The sequence below is a fragment of the Felis catus genome, chromosome F1 (assembly GCF_018350175.1).
Source record: "Felis catus isolate Fca126 chromosome F1, F.catus_Fca126_mat1.0, whole genome shotgun sequence".
In the NCBI taxonomy this organism is placed as follows: domain Eukaryota; kingdom Metazoa; phylum Chordata; class Mammalia; order Carnivora; family Felidae; genus Felis; species Felis catus.
Window position 1 is genome coordinate 18,260,197 of NC_058384.1, and position 13,571 is coordinate 18,273,767.

Consider the following 13,571-nt stretch of genomic DNA (forward strand, 5'->3'; position numbering starts at 1 on the left):
TCCATTGGTAAGCTTTGCTGTTTGTTTGTTTGTTTATGTATGTATGTATGTATGTATTTATGTGTGTGTGTGTGTGTGTGTGTGTGTGTGTTTGTGAGAGAGAGAGAGAGAGAGAGAGAGAGAGAGAGAGAGAGAGAGGCGTTAGTAGGTTCCACACTCAGAACTCAGCACAGAGCCTGACCCTGGGCTTGATCTTACAACCCTGAGATCATGACCCGAGCCAAAATCAAGAGCAGGACATTCAACCGACTGAGTCACCCAGGATCCCCTAAGCTTTGGTGTTGAAAGATGGCAGGACAAAGAAAATCAAGTGACCATGTGACTATATCCAGGAATCTGATTGGCTCTCAAAGGTCCCTAAAGGTAAACCACTTTTCTTTGTTCTTTTCTTTTCTCAGGTACTGAATGGTGATTACTGTCATTGTCACTTTCACTTTATTTTACTTAAAAAAAAAAAAATCTGTTACCTACCTCTTCAAATTCCTGTTCTTCTGTGATTTCTGGCATGAATGAAACTTGTTCAGACACTTAAAAATTAATAAATTGAACTCACTTCACTGTGAGCAATTCACCTACAATCCCTGCTCAGCAGTTCCATCCCTACCAAGTTCCCGTATTTATAGAGACCCTTCCTTGACTTTCCTCCTGAACCAGAAGAAGATTTCCATCAGTTAAAATGCTTTTTTCCTCATTAAGAAGCCAACACTGCCATGGCATTTTCCCCATTCTTCCCCTGCCTGTTTGCTTTGACTGGTGGTGGGATTAATTGGGCCATGATCAATCTCCTAAAAGACAGCAAATTGGGAATGGCAGGTGGAAGGAGGAAAGCATGAATATTAATTAGCTAAGATTCCAAACAGAAGCCTTTTAATTATATTAAAACGCACAGGCCTGCAGGCAGTGAGATAGTTCCTGTTATAAATCTGCCGGCAGGCCATTACCTCGGCAATGTCAATGCCTTTTAATGACTGAATATATGCATTTCAAGTGGGGGAGAGAAAAATACTTTCCTGTTTATAAATATTAAAAGGAAAACTATCAAATGAGGGGATATCCGTGACAGCTCCTCTCAGGCTGGAGGTGTTTGGGGAAGGCGGGGAAGGCAGTCTCCCTAGACCGCTCATCCCAGGCTGTGAAATCAAAGCCTGTGGCACATACGGGGACAGATGCAATTAGAAACAGGTGACTGGGAGCCAGGGTGAGCCAGAGGGCCCCACTTCTCTGGAGGTCAGTGAGTGAGGCATGTAAGGAAGTTACATGAACTTTTCAGGTCACTTCAGAACCATTTGCCGCAGGAAACAAGGAAGTCAGGGGCCTTTGGTACTTGTTAACATGAAGAAAGCATTTGAAGACTGAAGGGTGACCCACCCCTGTGGGGGAAGGGGCTATCAATTGAGAAGTGTTAGAATCCCAGGGGCGTAAAGAAATGAAATTTAAGAAAGCAGATGTCAGCACATCTAGAATTCCCCTGGGAATATCCGTAGAGAAGGTCAGAAGGGACTACAGACACAATGGTAGTGAAAACGGGAGCGTGGAATGAGAAGGCGGGCTGATGACCTCATAGCTAGGCATGGATTACCTCAGAGACTCAGAGGCCTTCAGCAGAGTGTAGTGACCCACTAGCCCTCAGTTTCAGAGAACTAGAAACAGGCCAGAGGAGAGCAGCGGGTCATCCAGAATGCTGGTTAGTAGGGAGGGGAGTCATCTCAGAATGCTGGTTAGTAGGGAGATGCTGCTTATTTACCCGTCTACTCATCCGCTTGCCTCTTCATCTGCCCACCTACCTCCTTACCTGTCTGTGTGTTCATGTACCATTTCCTTCTAGGAAATACTTGTACGTCTTACATAATCTGAGGATTCTCATCTACATGGCTGTAATAATTCAACCCAAATGCAGAACATCTATAAGGTCCATCCTAATTTTTGATGATGTCAACAGAAAGACTGTAGAGCCTTTGTGGAATTACCCTTGATTTTGGAAAGCTGGATAGGTTAAAAAAAAAAAAAAAAAAAAAAAAAAAAGAAACTCACCAGAAGATGCCCAAAAACATGTGGGCCTTGAAGTTTGGCATTGGCCAACTTTGACAGGAAGCTAAGCAGAAGATAATTCTTTTGAGTGCAATTAAAAAATAACTCTATGCATTTGAAATCCAATCAAGGGTACTTAGGATTTTGAAAAGCATTAGGTGGGCTTTTCAAAGAAAAAGTTAGGAATTTTTATTATATGTTTATGAGCCTATGTGTGGGGGAGTGTACATATAACGGGTTGATGAAGGCAACTCCTCAGTTGGTCTCATCAGGCAGTGGGACAGCATTCCCAAAATGGGACACACATCTCACAGACAACCTGCCTTTAGTACAGTAGGAACTCAGGAGAGAATGTAGATGACTTCCTACTGGAAAAGCCATTCAGAGATTAAGTCAAGAAAGTAGTAGAAGGGGTGACCGTGTCGCTCAGTCGGTTAAGCATGTGACTCTTGATTTTGCCTTGGGTCATGATTCTCATGGATCCTGAGTTTGAGCCCTGCATTGGGCTCTGCACTGACAGTGAGGAAACTGCTTGGGATTCTCTATCTCCCCCTCTTTCTGCCCCTCCCTTCCTCAAAAAAAAAAAGAATAGGAAAGAGCTGCTGTTGTAATGATGTAAATGTTCACACACCTCATTCTAGAGAGCAGAGGTCAGGTAGGCTCAAAGTTTCTTTGAGATGCATTCAATTCAGCCGTATGAATATGAGACGTAATAATATATCTTATTTGGTAACATTGAGGAGAAGGAAGAGGATGGTGAGTGTCACATAGCAGTAATTCGGTTCAATGTAGACTCGATACTTTCTATGTGGCAGGGGATTGCGATCTAATGGTGCAAAGCCGAAGAAGACACAGAGCTTTACAGGCTGCTCTTCTCAAGAGACACACAAACAAGTAACTTCAACACACTGCTGTAAGTGCAATAGTGGGGGTGTGCACAGGGAATGAAGGGGCGCAGAGAACAGTACCTGCCTCATCTGAGGGGTGGGGAGAGGCTTTTAGATAAGATAGAGTCCGAGTCGGATGGGTGAAGAAGAGGGTGGACGATGGAGGGAGACAGGAAGGGGAAAGGATGTGACCTTCAGACCTAGCAGCGGGAGCAGTGGCAGAGAGGTGCACAGTGTGGCGCCTAGAGTGCTTCTCCTATTCTACGTGATTTTTCTCATTGAGGAGAACCTATTTTGCTGTTCCTGCCTCCAGATGAAAGTCCACGTCCGTGTGAGTTAGAAATTTGCCTTTCTATGGGATGATGATAGGAAGAACTAATAACAGAGCAATCAGCAACCCACCATTCACTGTTCTGAGTTGCTCCTGTGTTTCCACCCGGAAGATTATCTGCTGGTAATCTCCAGAAAATGGAAATACTGTGAATGTCCACCACCTGCCTCCATAAGGAATTGCAATTAATCAACATAAACCAAACACGGTAATTTATCACAAACTCCCTGCACTTGCTGATAGTGTCATTTTGTTTTTAATATTCATAACCAGTCAGTGAAACTAAAAGTCAGTAGTTGGCTGGAAGCTACAATGGAAAGAAACTTTCTTATTGTCCCTTCAGTTGTTATCAAGTATTCTCGACTGTGTTTCTTCTGTAAGGTGAGTGGGGAGCAGAGCAGTTTGAATGGCGAAGCTTGGACGTGGGAAAGACTTAACCTTCTCTCTGGGTTAATTTGTGTAAACATTAACTGTCCTTGGGTCCCGTTCTTAGCAGCTGGCCAAGGTCAAAGTCTTAATTGCCGATAGTGGGGACTGGAGGAAAAGTTATGCCTTTGCAGCATGAGCAGCTTTATCCTTTCTCTAGACAGGGGACAAGGTGGAATTAGAAGTGTAATACTTCTCTTCTTCCTCTTCAACTAATTCCATCTCCTATCTTTTTTCTGTTTTTCTTTTTCCCTACGTCTCTTACTGGTCTTAGGTCTAGACACAGGCTGGTCAGAGACTGTATCATGATGGGGATTTGTTTTTTTTTTGGGGGGGGGTGGATTTTTCACCCTCTTTAGCTTCCCAGAACTAAAAGAAAACTCTGGAAGTACACCAGTTCGGTTGAGTTCAGGAACTTGACTCATCGGGAGTTTTTCTAAAGTAGCTGAGGTTCAAGCAGCTAAGCCACACTTTCAGAGAGCAGAATTGCCATGCTGAGTTGGAGTTGGGGAGCTTCCAGTGATTTCCAACTATCACAACACTTTGAAGATCTTGTCTTCTCTGTGCCAATGCTGGATAAGTAGTAGAGATATTTCATAGTTAACCCCTTATCAAAGATGGCACATGCATATCTTTCTGATTAAGGTGAACTCAATTTTTTGAGTAAGTCAATGAAATGAAATCTTCAAAAGAACACACAAGCCCTGTGATAAATGGGCTGGTCATAGAAGGGAGTGTGGGTGACTGAAAGGCAAGGGAGTTGGGGGAGAAAGAGACTGCTTGGCAGGGGAAGGATTAATTCAGTAGACTGGTCCTGTTACCAGACTCTCCTGGACTTGTTTCTAAGGATTAGGGAGTTGCCAGTAGAAATCGACCAAGTGGTTCTCATACAGACTGTGCAAGAGGTTGGAATTAGAGGGTGCTCTGAGATTTAATATAAGGAAGCACAGAACTGGAGTGTGTGTGTGTGTGTGTGTGTGTGTGTGTGTGTGTGTGTGTGTGTCAGAGAGAGAGAGAGTGTGGGGTGATGTGGTAAGTAAGTGACTACAACTTTCTTCCTTTGCCATCCTGTCCTTCCCAACAAGAAGTGGAGCATATTTTCCCTCCTTTTGGACTTTACCAATAGAATGTGACAGAGATAGTGCTGTGAGGCCAGGCCTTAAAAGATCTATGGCTTTTTCTTTCACCTTTCTTGGAACTTAGCCAAGAAATAACTGCCTTATTCCACTGTGAGGAATCCTGGGAAGCTACGTGGTGAGATCTATTGGGAGGACACAAAGCCCTTAGCCATCGTGAATGAGGCCATTTTGATCATCCAGTCATCCTCCTGCCCTACCTGATGCCATGTGAAGCAGAAGAAATGCTTAGTCCATTCACAGGATGATGGGAAATAATAAGTTGTTTTTTTAAGCCAGTAAGTTTTTGGTTGGTTTGTTACACAGAAACAGATAATCAAAACATGTGGAATCCCCACACTTCGGAGCGGTAATTGACTTGACTGGAGTGCAGCTTTGTTGGGGCAGGGGTGGCCAGCAACTGGAAACAACACAACTGGAGACAACACCTGTGGTAATAAGAGGTAGGCCAGCTGCCAGTGGGAAGGAGGAAAAGCAATGGTCACTAAGGGATGGCAGGTAGTTCATATTCTGGCATAGGTGGACAACATACACGTCAGAAACTTCTGGAAAGATTTGGGGAGACCTTGATGCGAGTGAAGGTAAGACCTGGAGATTCCACAATAGTGAGTAGACGACTCAGAGAACCCCAGCTGATGCAGATATGTGTTATTAGTCCATAACCTTGTCAGCTGGGTCCTCTCTTCCTGAGATCTAGATGAGGTTGGATCAAACGTGAGTTCCACATCTAGTGAAAGTCCAAAAGACTCCCCGGGATCGCTGTGAATTTCTAGGGGAATTATTTTCTTCTCCTTTGTCCCAGCTCTACACCCTTGCTTCCTCCATTTATGGATCATCTCACTGTCCCTTTTATGCTGTTTCTGTGTCACATAACCTAAACACAAAATTCAGCTCACAAAATATCAACCTAAATGTGAAATGTAAGCCTTCTCTTCCATGCCACAGTTTCTACTCATAAAAGCAATTTTTGTGATGAGTAGATTCTAATAAGGAGTTAGGGAAGGTAAGAAATTGTAGCAATACAGACTTCACACTGAAACTGAGTTTCTCCCCATTCTTCAAATGTCTTGGGTGCCTATCCACTGGAGGGCTTCACGACCCTGTCATTCCAAGTACTGGCCGAGCTTCACTCTGGGCTGGAAATGCAAACTCCTTTCATCTTCTCCTTGGAACAGCTATCTGTTTATTATGCTCAGTGTCTCACTCTCTGCCCCAAGCTGCTTATCAGGGTATTTACTGAGCAAAGATGGTTGCCCTCGAAAGAGCAGGTATGATGTCAGTTGTTATAGTGATAGCGTTTCATTCTCCCACTTCATACCCTACTAAAATCACATGGTTTCCCGTAAAGGTGCCCAACGTTGGTCTCTCTACCCTCGCCACCTCCGCAGCGTGTGTGCGCGTGTGTTGAGTGAGAGGAAAATCAAACAATAAACCTGGGCCACACTCAGACTCACTGCCAATCCTTTTTTCCCTTCCTCTTGGAGGGTGGGGTAATGCCCTATCAGGCACCCTGCAGAGTCGTGCTCTCTTTGTAAGTCCTCTGCATTGCCTAGGTGAGGAGGGATGAGTTTCTGAATCTCCTTTCTGGGTTTATTGGTACAGGGTCTCCCCCATTCCACACCAGCCTCCCCTCCCCTGGACTAGGGACAGTCAGGCAGGGCAGCCTTGCAGGCTTTGGCAAACAGGGGCACAGGGGAGGCAGCCTCTTAGGAGCAAATACAGCAACGTCCCGGCTTGACGTGAAGAATCCCTTGCCACCATGCCGAATCCGCTAGGTAGGGTTTTCCTGACACGCTGGATGTGCACGACTTCGGGGCGTACCCCCTGGTGTGGTGTGTGCTTATGTCTCTGTGGGCAGGGTGGGCTGAATCTCCAGCCTGGCTTTTCAGGACACCTTCTCCAAACCAAATACAAACGATTTTGTGCTTACAGAGCTGTGGAATGGGCTGATGAGCCCGGTCCTCTTTTTGTGAAGTCTAAGCCCATCCAATGTGTAGCTGCTGCTCCGTAGTAACCAGCACCGGCCCCTTCCTGCTTCCCCCACTCCCACCTCACTGTCTCCTCAGAACTTCCAAGCACTCTGTTCTCTGGCCTGGACAAGCCTACTCCTTTGGAGGAATCCTACATTTCCCCTAATTCTTCTCATTCATTAAACTGAATGTGGGACCTCCCTGGGAACCTAGAGACTGTCCGATTATCTCTGGATAATCCCTGAAAGTCAGACTGTGACAAGCGTGAGCCTCTATCCACAGTTCGAGCCTGATTCATCCCCAGCCCAACATTCTTTGTCTTGCTGGTCTCCTCTGGAGAGGCCCTGACACTTGGAAGATTGCTGACAAAAATGATCTGTGCTCAGAACTTGGGAGTTTGTTTTTTTTTTTTTTTTTCCTAAGTGACATGTCGGGGATGGTGAGTGGTCTGTTTCATTTAGAAATCCATCCATCCATCCATCCATCCATCCATCCATCCATCCATCCATTCATTTTAATGACATGACTCTCTTAGTAGAGTCCCTAGGACGTCAAATGTGAACGGGCCACAGAAGGTTTTGTTAAAAGAGTTTACAGTTCAGCAGGATGAAATAGTCATACCTGTCCTGTTTGGCAGGGTTGATGCCCTTTTGGAAATGGGAACTCTGACTCGGAGCTAGAAGGGTTATTTATGGCACAATCCTTGCAGAATTGCAACCTCCCTTTGTACATTGGCAAGTGGCCCCTCTCTCCCCTCCAGATTCTCTCAAGTTGTGACCTGCAGTGTTCCTTCGGGCCCATTCATGCAATTGTCTGGCAGCCCTTCAGGAAACGGTGATGTTTTAGGGCCCTCATTATGTCAAAGGACTCCCACTAATCTTTAATCGCCTGCTGACTTTTACCCTGTTTTCTCATCCATGGCCATTTCCCTGAAGAATTCTCCAGCTGCTCCAAAACTTACCTTTCAACATACATCATGTTACTCTTCGTGTATTTCTTTCCAGTACTATAATTTGCAGACCTTTTTTCAGTCATTACATGTCAAAACTGTTGATCTGTACACATAAAACAGATGCCAGAGATAAAGGATTTGTTGGGTAAGTCACACCCACTGCAGGGTGGCATGGTAGCGCCCTTTCTGGTGGCCAGCACTTGCAATATGGTGGCCAAGGGTGCAGCCATCAGGCTGCCACGCTTGCTCTCATGGGTGGCACTCAGGTCCTGGGAAAGTGCTAGATGTCTAGCATACTTTAATGGATTTTTCCCCTGAAAATATTTTGAAGAAAACAGCATTCAAACAGGTCAACACTACAAGGGAAGGGAGATGACGTTAAAACAAATATACAAGGTTAGGGTGTGACCTAAAACAAATAAAACACATAGGAAACTATTATTTTTGGCTCTGGTGATCTGGAAAGGCTTCCTGGAGGAGGTAGCCTTTGATACAGCATTATATTATTTGCAATGAATAATGAGACCATTCACCATGGAATAAACAAATTAACTCCAGGGAGGTGAAATGTGATTAAGAGAGAAGTATGGCCCTCCCATATGGAGCTGCGTAGGCTCCTAATAAAATGTTACAAACTTAACAATTTCAAGTGCATTGTCCTGGGTACTTTCAGGAAGCAAGCTTGGCTATCACTTTTCTTCTTTGCCTTCTTGAAATACAGGAATGATTTCCCATTCATACGTATATTCTTAGAGCCTAACACAGTACCTGGCAAATGGCTCAATAATAATTTGTCAGCTCATGGGCTAAATGGGTGAATGATAAATCACTCAGTCTAGTGGAACTCTTCTGCATTCCGAGCAGCCCTATGTCTCCATTCACGCATTTATCTGTCAAATTTAAAGTGTCTATACTTAACATTATGGTGCACTGGCTTGTGTAGTTCAACACTCTGGAAGGTATTATACGTGAGGGTGGTGTTTCGTTTTATTTAACAAATTATATAAAGTAGATAAATAGGTATGTCAAAAAAAGTGTTCAGGATTTCTTTTCATACAGTAGGATAATGGTTCTTAATGAAGTTAATGGAACAGTGCCAGTCTGATTACCTCAGAATTATCCAGGAAACTTAAAGCAGTTCAGATATTTGGGCCTGCCTTCTGTATTTTTGAAAATTTCCTCAGATGGTTCTGATAAATAGCCAGGTTTGAGAACCACTGCCTTAACCTTTTTTTTAAGTTTATTTATATATTTATTTATATAAAGTTTATTTATATATATTTATATATTATATACAAATAAATTTATATATTATATATATAAAATTATATATTTTTAAAGTTTATATATTTATATATTATTTATTTATAAATTACATATTTATATATTATATATTTTTATATACAAAGTTTATATATTATATATATATATTTATGTATATATATTTTTAAAGTTTATTTATATATATATTTATTTATATATTTAAAGCGAGAGCGAGAATCCCAAGCAGGCTCCATGCTGTCAGCACAGAGCCTGACATGGGGCTCGATCCCACAAACTGTGAGATAATGACCTGAGCCCAAATCCAGAGTCAGACACTTAACCCACTGACACTTAACTCGTCGGTTGCTTAATTGGGCACCCCTGCTTTAGTCTCTAAAATAAGATTAAAGTTTCAAAACTCCTAGCTGTTGGCAGTTTTCCAGAAATAGGTCAGGCGGTAGAGGGCCACTGGGAGTCCGCCCAGGTAGCTCTTGGAAGGGAAGTACGCTCGCTTTGCAGGCGCTCACCTGTTGCTCCTCTGGTCTTCTCCCAGTGCTGTGTTTCTGGTGTGCTCATGGTCTCCTTCTCTGAATGCAAACTGGTGCCCATGTACCTTGGGATTTTGAGACAACATTCATTTCAGATAAGCTTCCTTATTACTCTCATGAGGAGAGACGGACTGCTCGTGTCTATCCTTTTGAGATGTGGTTCTCTGCTCACAGAGATCATACGACCTAAAGCTGGTGAGGGGAGCTCGAGGTCATGTCTGTGTCATGACCCCTCGCTCTGTCTCCTCCGTGACTGGCCCTGGGGCTCTGTGTGCATTCCGCCATCCTCACCACAGTCCTGCAAAGGAAGTGATCTCTGGAGACTTCCATTTTGTGGATGGAGTGTTCCACGAGTTGATCATATCTGGGACACTGCTGCCGTTCAGATCCTGTTGCCCACTCTGGCAAAGATTTCTCGGTGTTCAGTGAACCCCACTGCCTTTTCCTCCTGGACGCTACGTTTCCCAGCATGCCTCGCAGTTAGGTGCGACCATGTGACTGAGTTCTGGCTAATAGAATATGAGTCCACTTCTGAGCTTAGCCCATTAAGAAGCCCCGGTATAATCCTTTGGGCCCTTTTTCTTTTCTGATGTGCAGGCTGAATGCAGCAGATCACAAAAACCCTAGAAGATTCAGAAAAAGCCCTGAATGATTGTATAGATCCTTGTCAGACAGTCCTACTGGAGAAATAAACTTTTACTGAATCACGACACTGGGGTTTTGGGGAGATTTGTTACAGCAGTGAACCTCCCCTGACTAATACAAGCCACTGTGTTCCGTCACAGCCTCTGCAACTGTAACCCTAACCTCTAACCCGAGAGCTCCAGGCCAGGGGGCAAATGGAACAGGTCTTTCAGAGGAACCACCAGAGGGTGATATGACATGGGACAAAAGTACAGGCTTGGAATTGGAAGACGCGGGTTCAAGTTCTCACTTTCTGCCTAACTGTGTAGCCTACACATATTGGCTGTCGTGCCGGAGAGTCCAGGAATTACAAGAGATAACGTGAAAAAGAATGTGGCCATGGAGCCCATGATCCAAAGACTTCCAGAACACAGCAAGACCGTAGCAGAAATTGAAGGAAGCATCAAAGAAAAGCAGTCTGTAGCTTCAAGAAGCAAGTCTGGACAGCCGGGAGCGGCACGCCAGCTCGACAGAGCGGTGTGGCGCGGGCCTTCCACGCATTATCGCCTCTGGCGCCACGCCACTTTGCAGATGAGGTAACTGAGGCTCATCGAGATCGAGTGTGCAGCTGGAAACTGCTTTGAGGGATTTCTTCCTGCTTCCTTCTTGTATCAGAGTAACGACAGAATGCAAGTCCGGTGAGGAGAGGGCTGTTGTCTGTCACCTCCCCACGGCATGCCAAGCACCTAGCACAAGGCTCAGAGTAGGCAGAGTGCAGGCTCAGTGTGTATTTTTTGGCCGAATGCCTGACTGATCTCTGAGAAGAATAAGTGAGTAATTTGTTCCTTTGCTTTTATCCCTGCACTTTCCTCCTCTTACCTGTGGATAGAATGGTCAGGCCTGTTTGTTCAGACTTCTGGACTCTTGTGCTTCTGGAGTTGTTTGATGCCTGTTTTGTTTCAAAGCCCAAAACAGAAGTTGCCAGGTATTCAGAAGAAATCCCTCACCCTGGCTGGGGCTTTGGTTTAAAGAAGTAGAATCGGCTCTGAGAGACTGATGGGAGGGTAGTATGAGTCCCGTCCTGCTCCCCAGTAGAGCTCTGGGTAGACAGAGCTATCCCATGGAGTGGCATGGGGATGCCATTGGCTTGGACATTGAGTGCCAAGCAGGGCACCCACTCACCCTATTTCCCTGGTTTTAACACTGAAAGACTTGCTTCCTGGAAACCCCGGCCGTCCCCAGTAAAGCAGTCGGTCACCCTCCACGGCCATGTCTGGGGATCTCTAATGAAAGATGATCGTGATAAGCTTGGCCTGGAGAAAATGGAGCCTACCACCTCCAGATGGACCATGAGGGCTCGCGCATTAAGAACTCGGGTTGCCCGAGATGACCAAAGGACAGAGGCCCTTCCCCATGTTCTCTGGATGCACAAGATTCGTGAACATGCCCATGGAGGGGCAGCTCATCCCCTCACCTTCCCCCACCCCCAAGTACTACAGAGAATACATTTCTTGCCTGCTGGTGAAGATCCAGAGGCACATTTCATCCAACTTGGAAAAAAGAGGATGATGTGATGCTTCTAATACGTCAGAAGGTGAGCTAATTCATACCAACTGCAAAGGCTTGCCCAAAGGTCCAGAGCTAAGTAATATGAGAATCACTGCTTGAATACACATCTGTCTGGCCCAGATGTTGGTTTTCTTTCCATTGTACAGAACCTTCAGAGGCACAGTGGCACCAAACACTGAATGAAAAGGAAGACAACAGTTTGTCCATTCAAGGGAACTCTTGGACGTGCTCTCATTCACAACTATTTCTTTGTTTCACCTGACTGATTTGATTTAGCCTACAGCCCCTTTCCTTCCTTCCAGTCTCTTTCCTTCCGGTCCAGATTTCTCAGTCTGACATTCAAGACTACTAGGTTTAGCCCTAACCTACCTCTTCTGGCTGGTAGCCCTTCTTCCGTGTACCCTGGGCTTCAGCCGCTCAGGGCTGCTCCATGCTTTCCTGCCTCTGAGCACCTGTCTGCTGCCGTGCCTGCTTCCTGGGATGCTCTCCTCCCACGCTCCCTTATCTCTAGTATTCATGAAGTCATTCTCCATCCGGCCTTTCTGATCTCCTGCAGTTCAGTGCCCCCTGCATTCAGGCTGCAGTAACTCATTGTGCTTACAACAGGGTTCCCTGAGGGCAAGACACATGCCAAGCATTTTTTTTATAGCCTCCAAGATAACCTAGCACAGCAATCTGCACATAGTAGGCACCCTATAAATATTTGTTGAAATCCACTGCAGCGGATTAAAGGCAGGAACGCATCATTCATTTTTCCCTGGAGTGTGACTTAGAATCGGGACAAAAGCTAATTTGATGCAGTGTGTTTAAGGAAAATCAGGTGGGGATACTGAGCGAGGGGCCAGGAGCCCCTTTCGTTCTAAGAGTGCCCCCAAAAGTCTTAGAAAGAGCCCGATACCACTCTCTCTGACCTGCATGAAGGCAGGTGTCAGAACACAGTGCCTGTGGGTGCGCGTCCTCTCAGAGGCTCTCCTTCCAGCCTGCGGTTAACCAGTCAGAGGACGCCCTGGGTCTGACTGCTCAACTCACCCAGGTCTGTGCTTGCAAGTGCGGCGGGGGTCCGTTCCCTGAGGTTGCAAGGCATCTTCTTGTGTCCTGGGGAGAGGGGAGGGTGTGGTGGGGAGAGCAGGGCAGGAGAGCAGCTATCAGCCCGGAAGACTGCTGCGGGAGCTGGCTCTCTGCCTTGCCTCGCCACACACATCTCCTCCAAAAGTGCCCTTGATGTTGCGTCCTCCAACCCAAACAAAAAACCTGGAGAAAAAATGATTTTGTGGCTAGCTCTGTTTTCAATACCGTGGAACATTTGCCGGCGTGGTGATCCATCACCGGACTTTTTTTTTTTTTTTTTTTTTAACCCTGCAAGATAGCCACTTGCCTTTTTTGTCAGCATGTTTGCATCAGTGTTTCCACTTCTCTGGAGGCCGAGTTTTCTCTTTTATTTTCCTGATTTTTGCCATCCATGCTGTGTTTCTTTAGGATTTTTCTTCTCTCCTTCCTCCCTTCTTTAGTGCCAGAAGAAGTAATACCAATGGCCTGGAGAGATTCCAAACCCTTGATGCACAGGAACTGGCTAAAAATCTCAACAACATTACTTCACACACATTCTGGAAATTTCTCTCTTTCATGTTTGCAAGTGGGCATGTCACCCACGCTGCAGAAGAAGGTAAGGCTCATGGTCCAGCCCTTCTCAGAGGCTGGCAAGCAACTATTCTTAGAACGTAGATGAGCAGCTCCCAGGTCCCTGCCATTGCCCACAGTCTGGAGACATGATGCCCCCCGTGATTGGCAAAGGGCAGACAGAGGAATCACAGCTCCAGTTAAGAGAAGTCAAACCTTA

At 45.4% G+C, this 13,571-nt stretch overlaps 1 protein-coding gene across 7 annotated transcripts in view; it reads left to right on the plus strand.

Annotated features, from left to right (window-relative positions):
* The window catches only part of PAPPA2 (pappalysin 2), a 527,743-nt gene that overhangs the window by 219,343 nt on the left and 294,829 nt on the right, over positions 1–13,571 (plus strand). For 4 of the 7 annotated variants that reach the window (XM_045048405.1, XM_045048402.1, XM_045048410.1 and 1 more), the window contains exon 3: positions 13,243–13,397. The exons of the other annotated variants lie outside the window; for them this stretch is intronic. The gene's annotated coding sequence lies outside the window, so the exon portion shown is untranslated. The remainder of the gene's footprint in view (positions 1–13,242; positions 13,398–13,571) is intronic. 7 annotated transcript variants of the gene reach the window in all.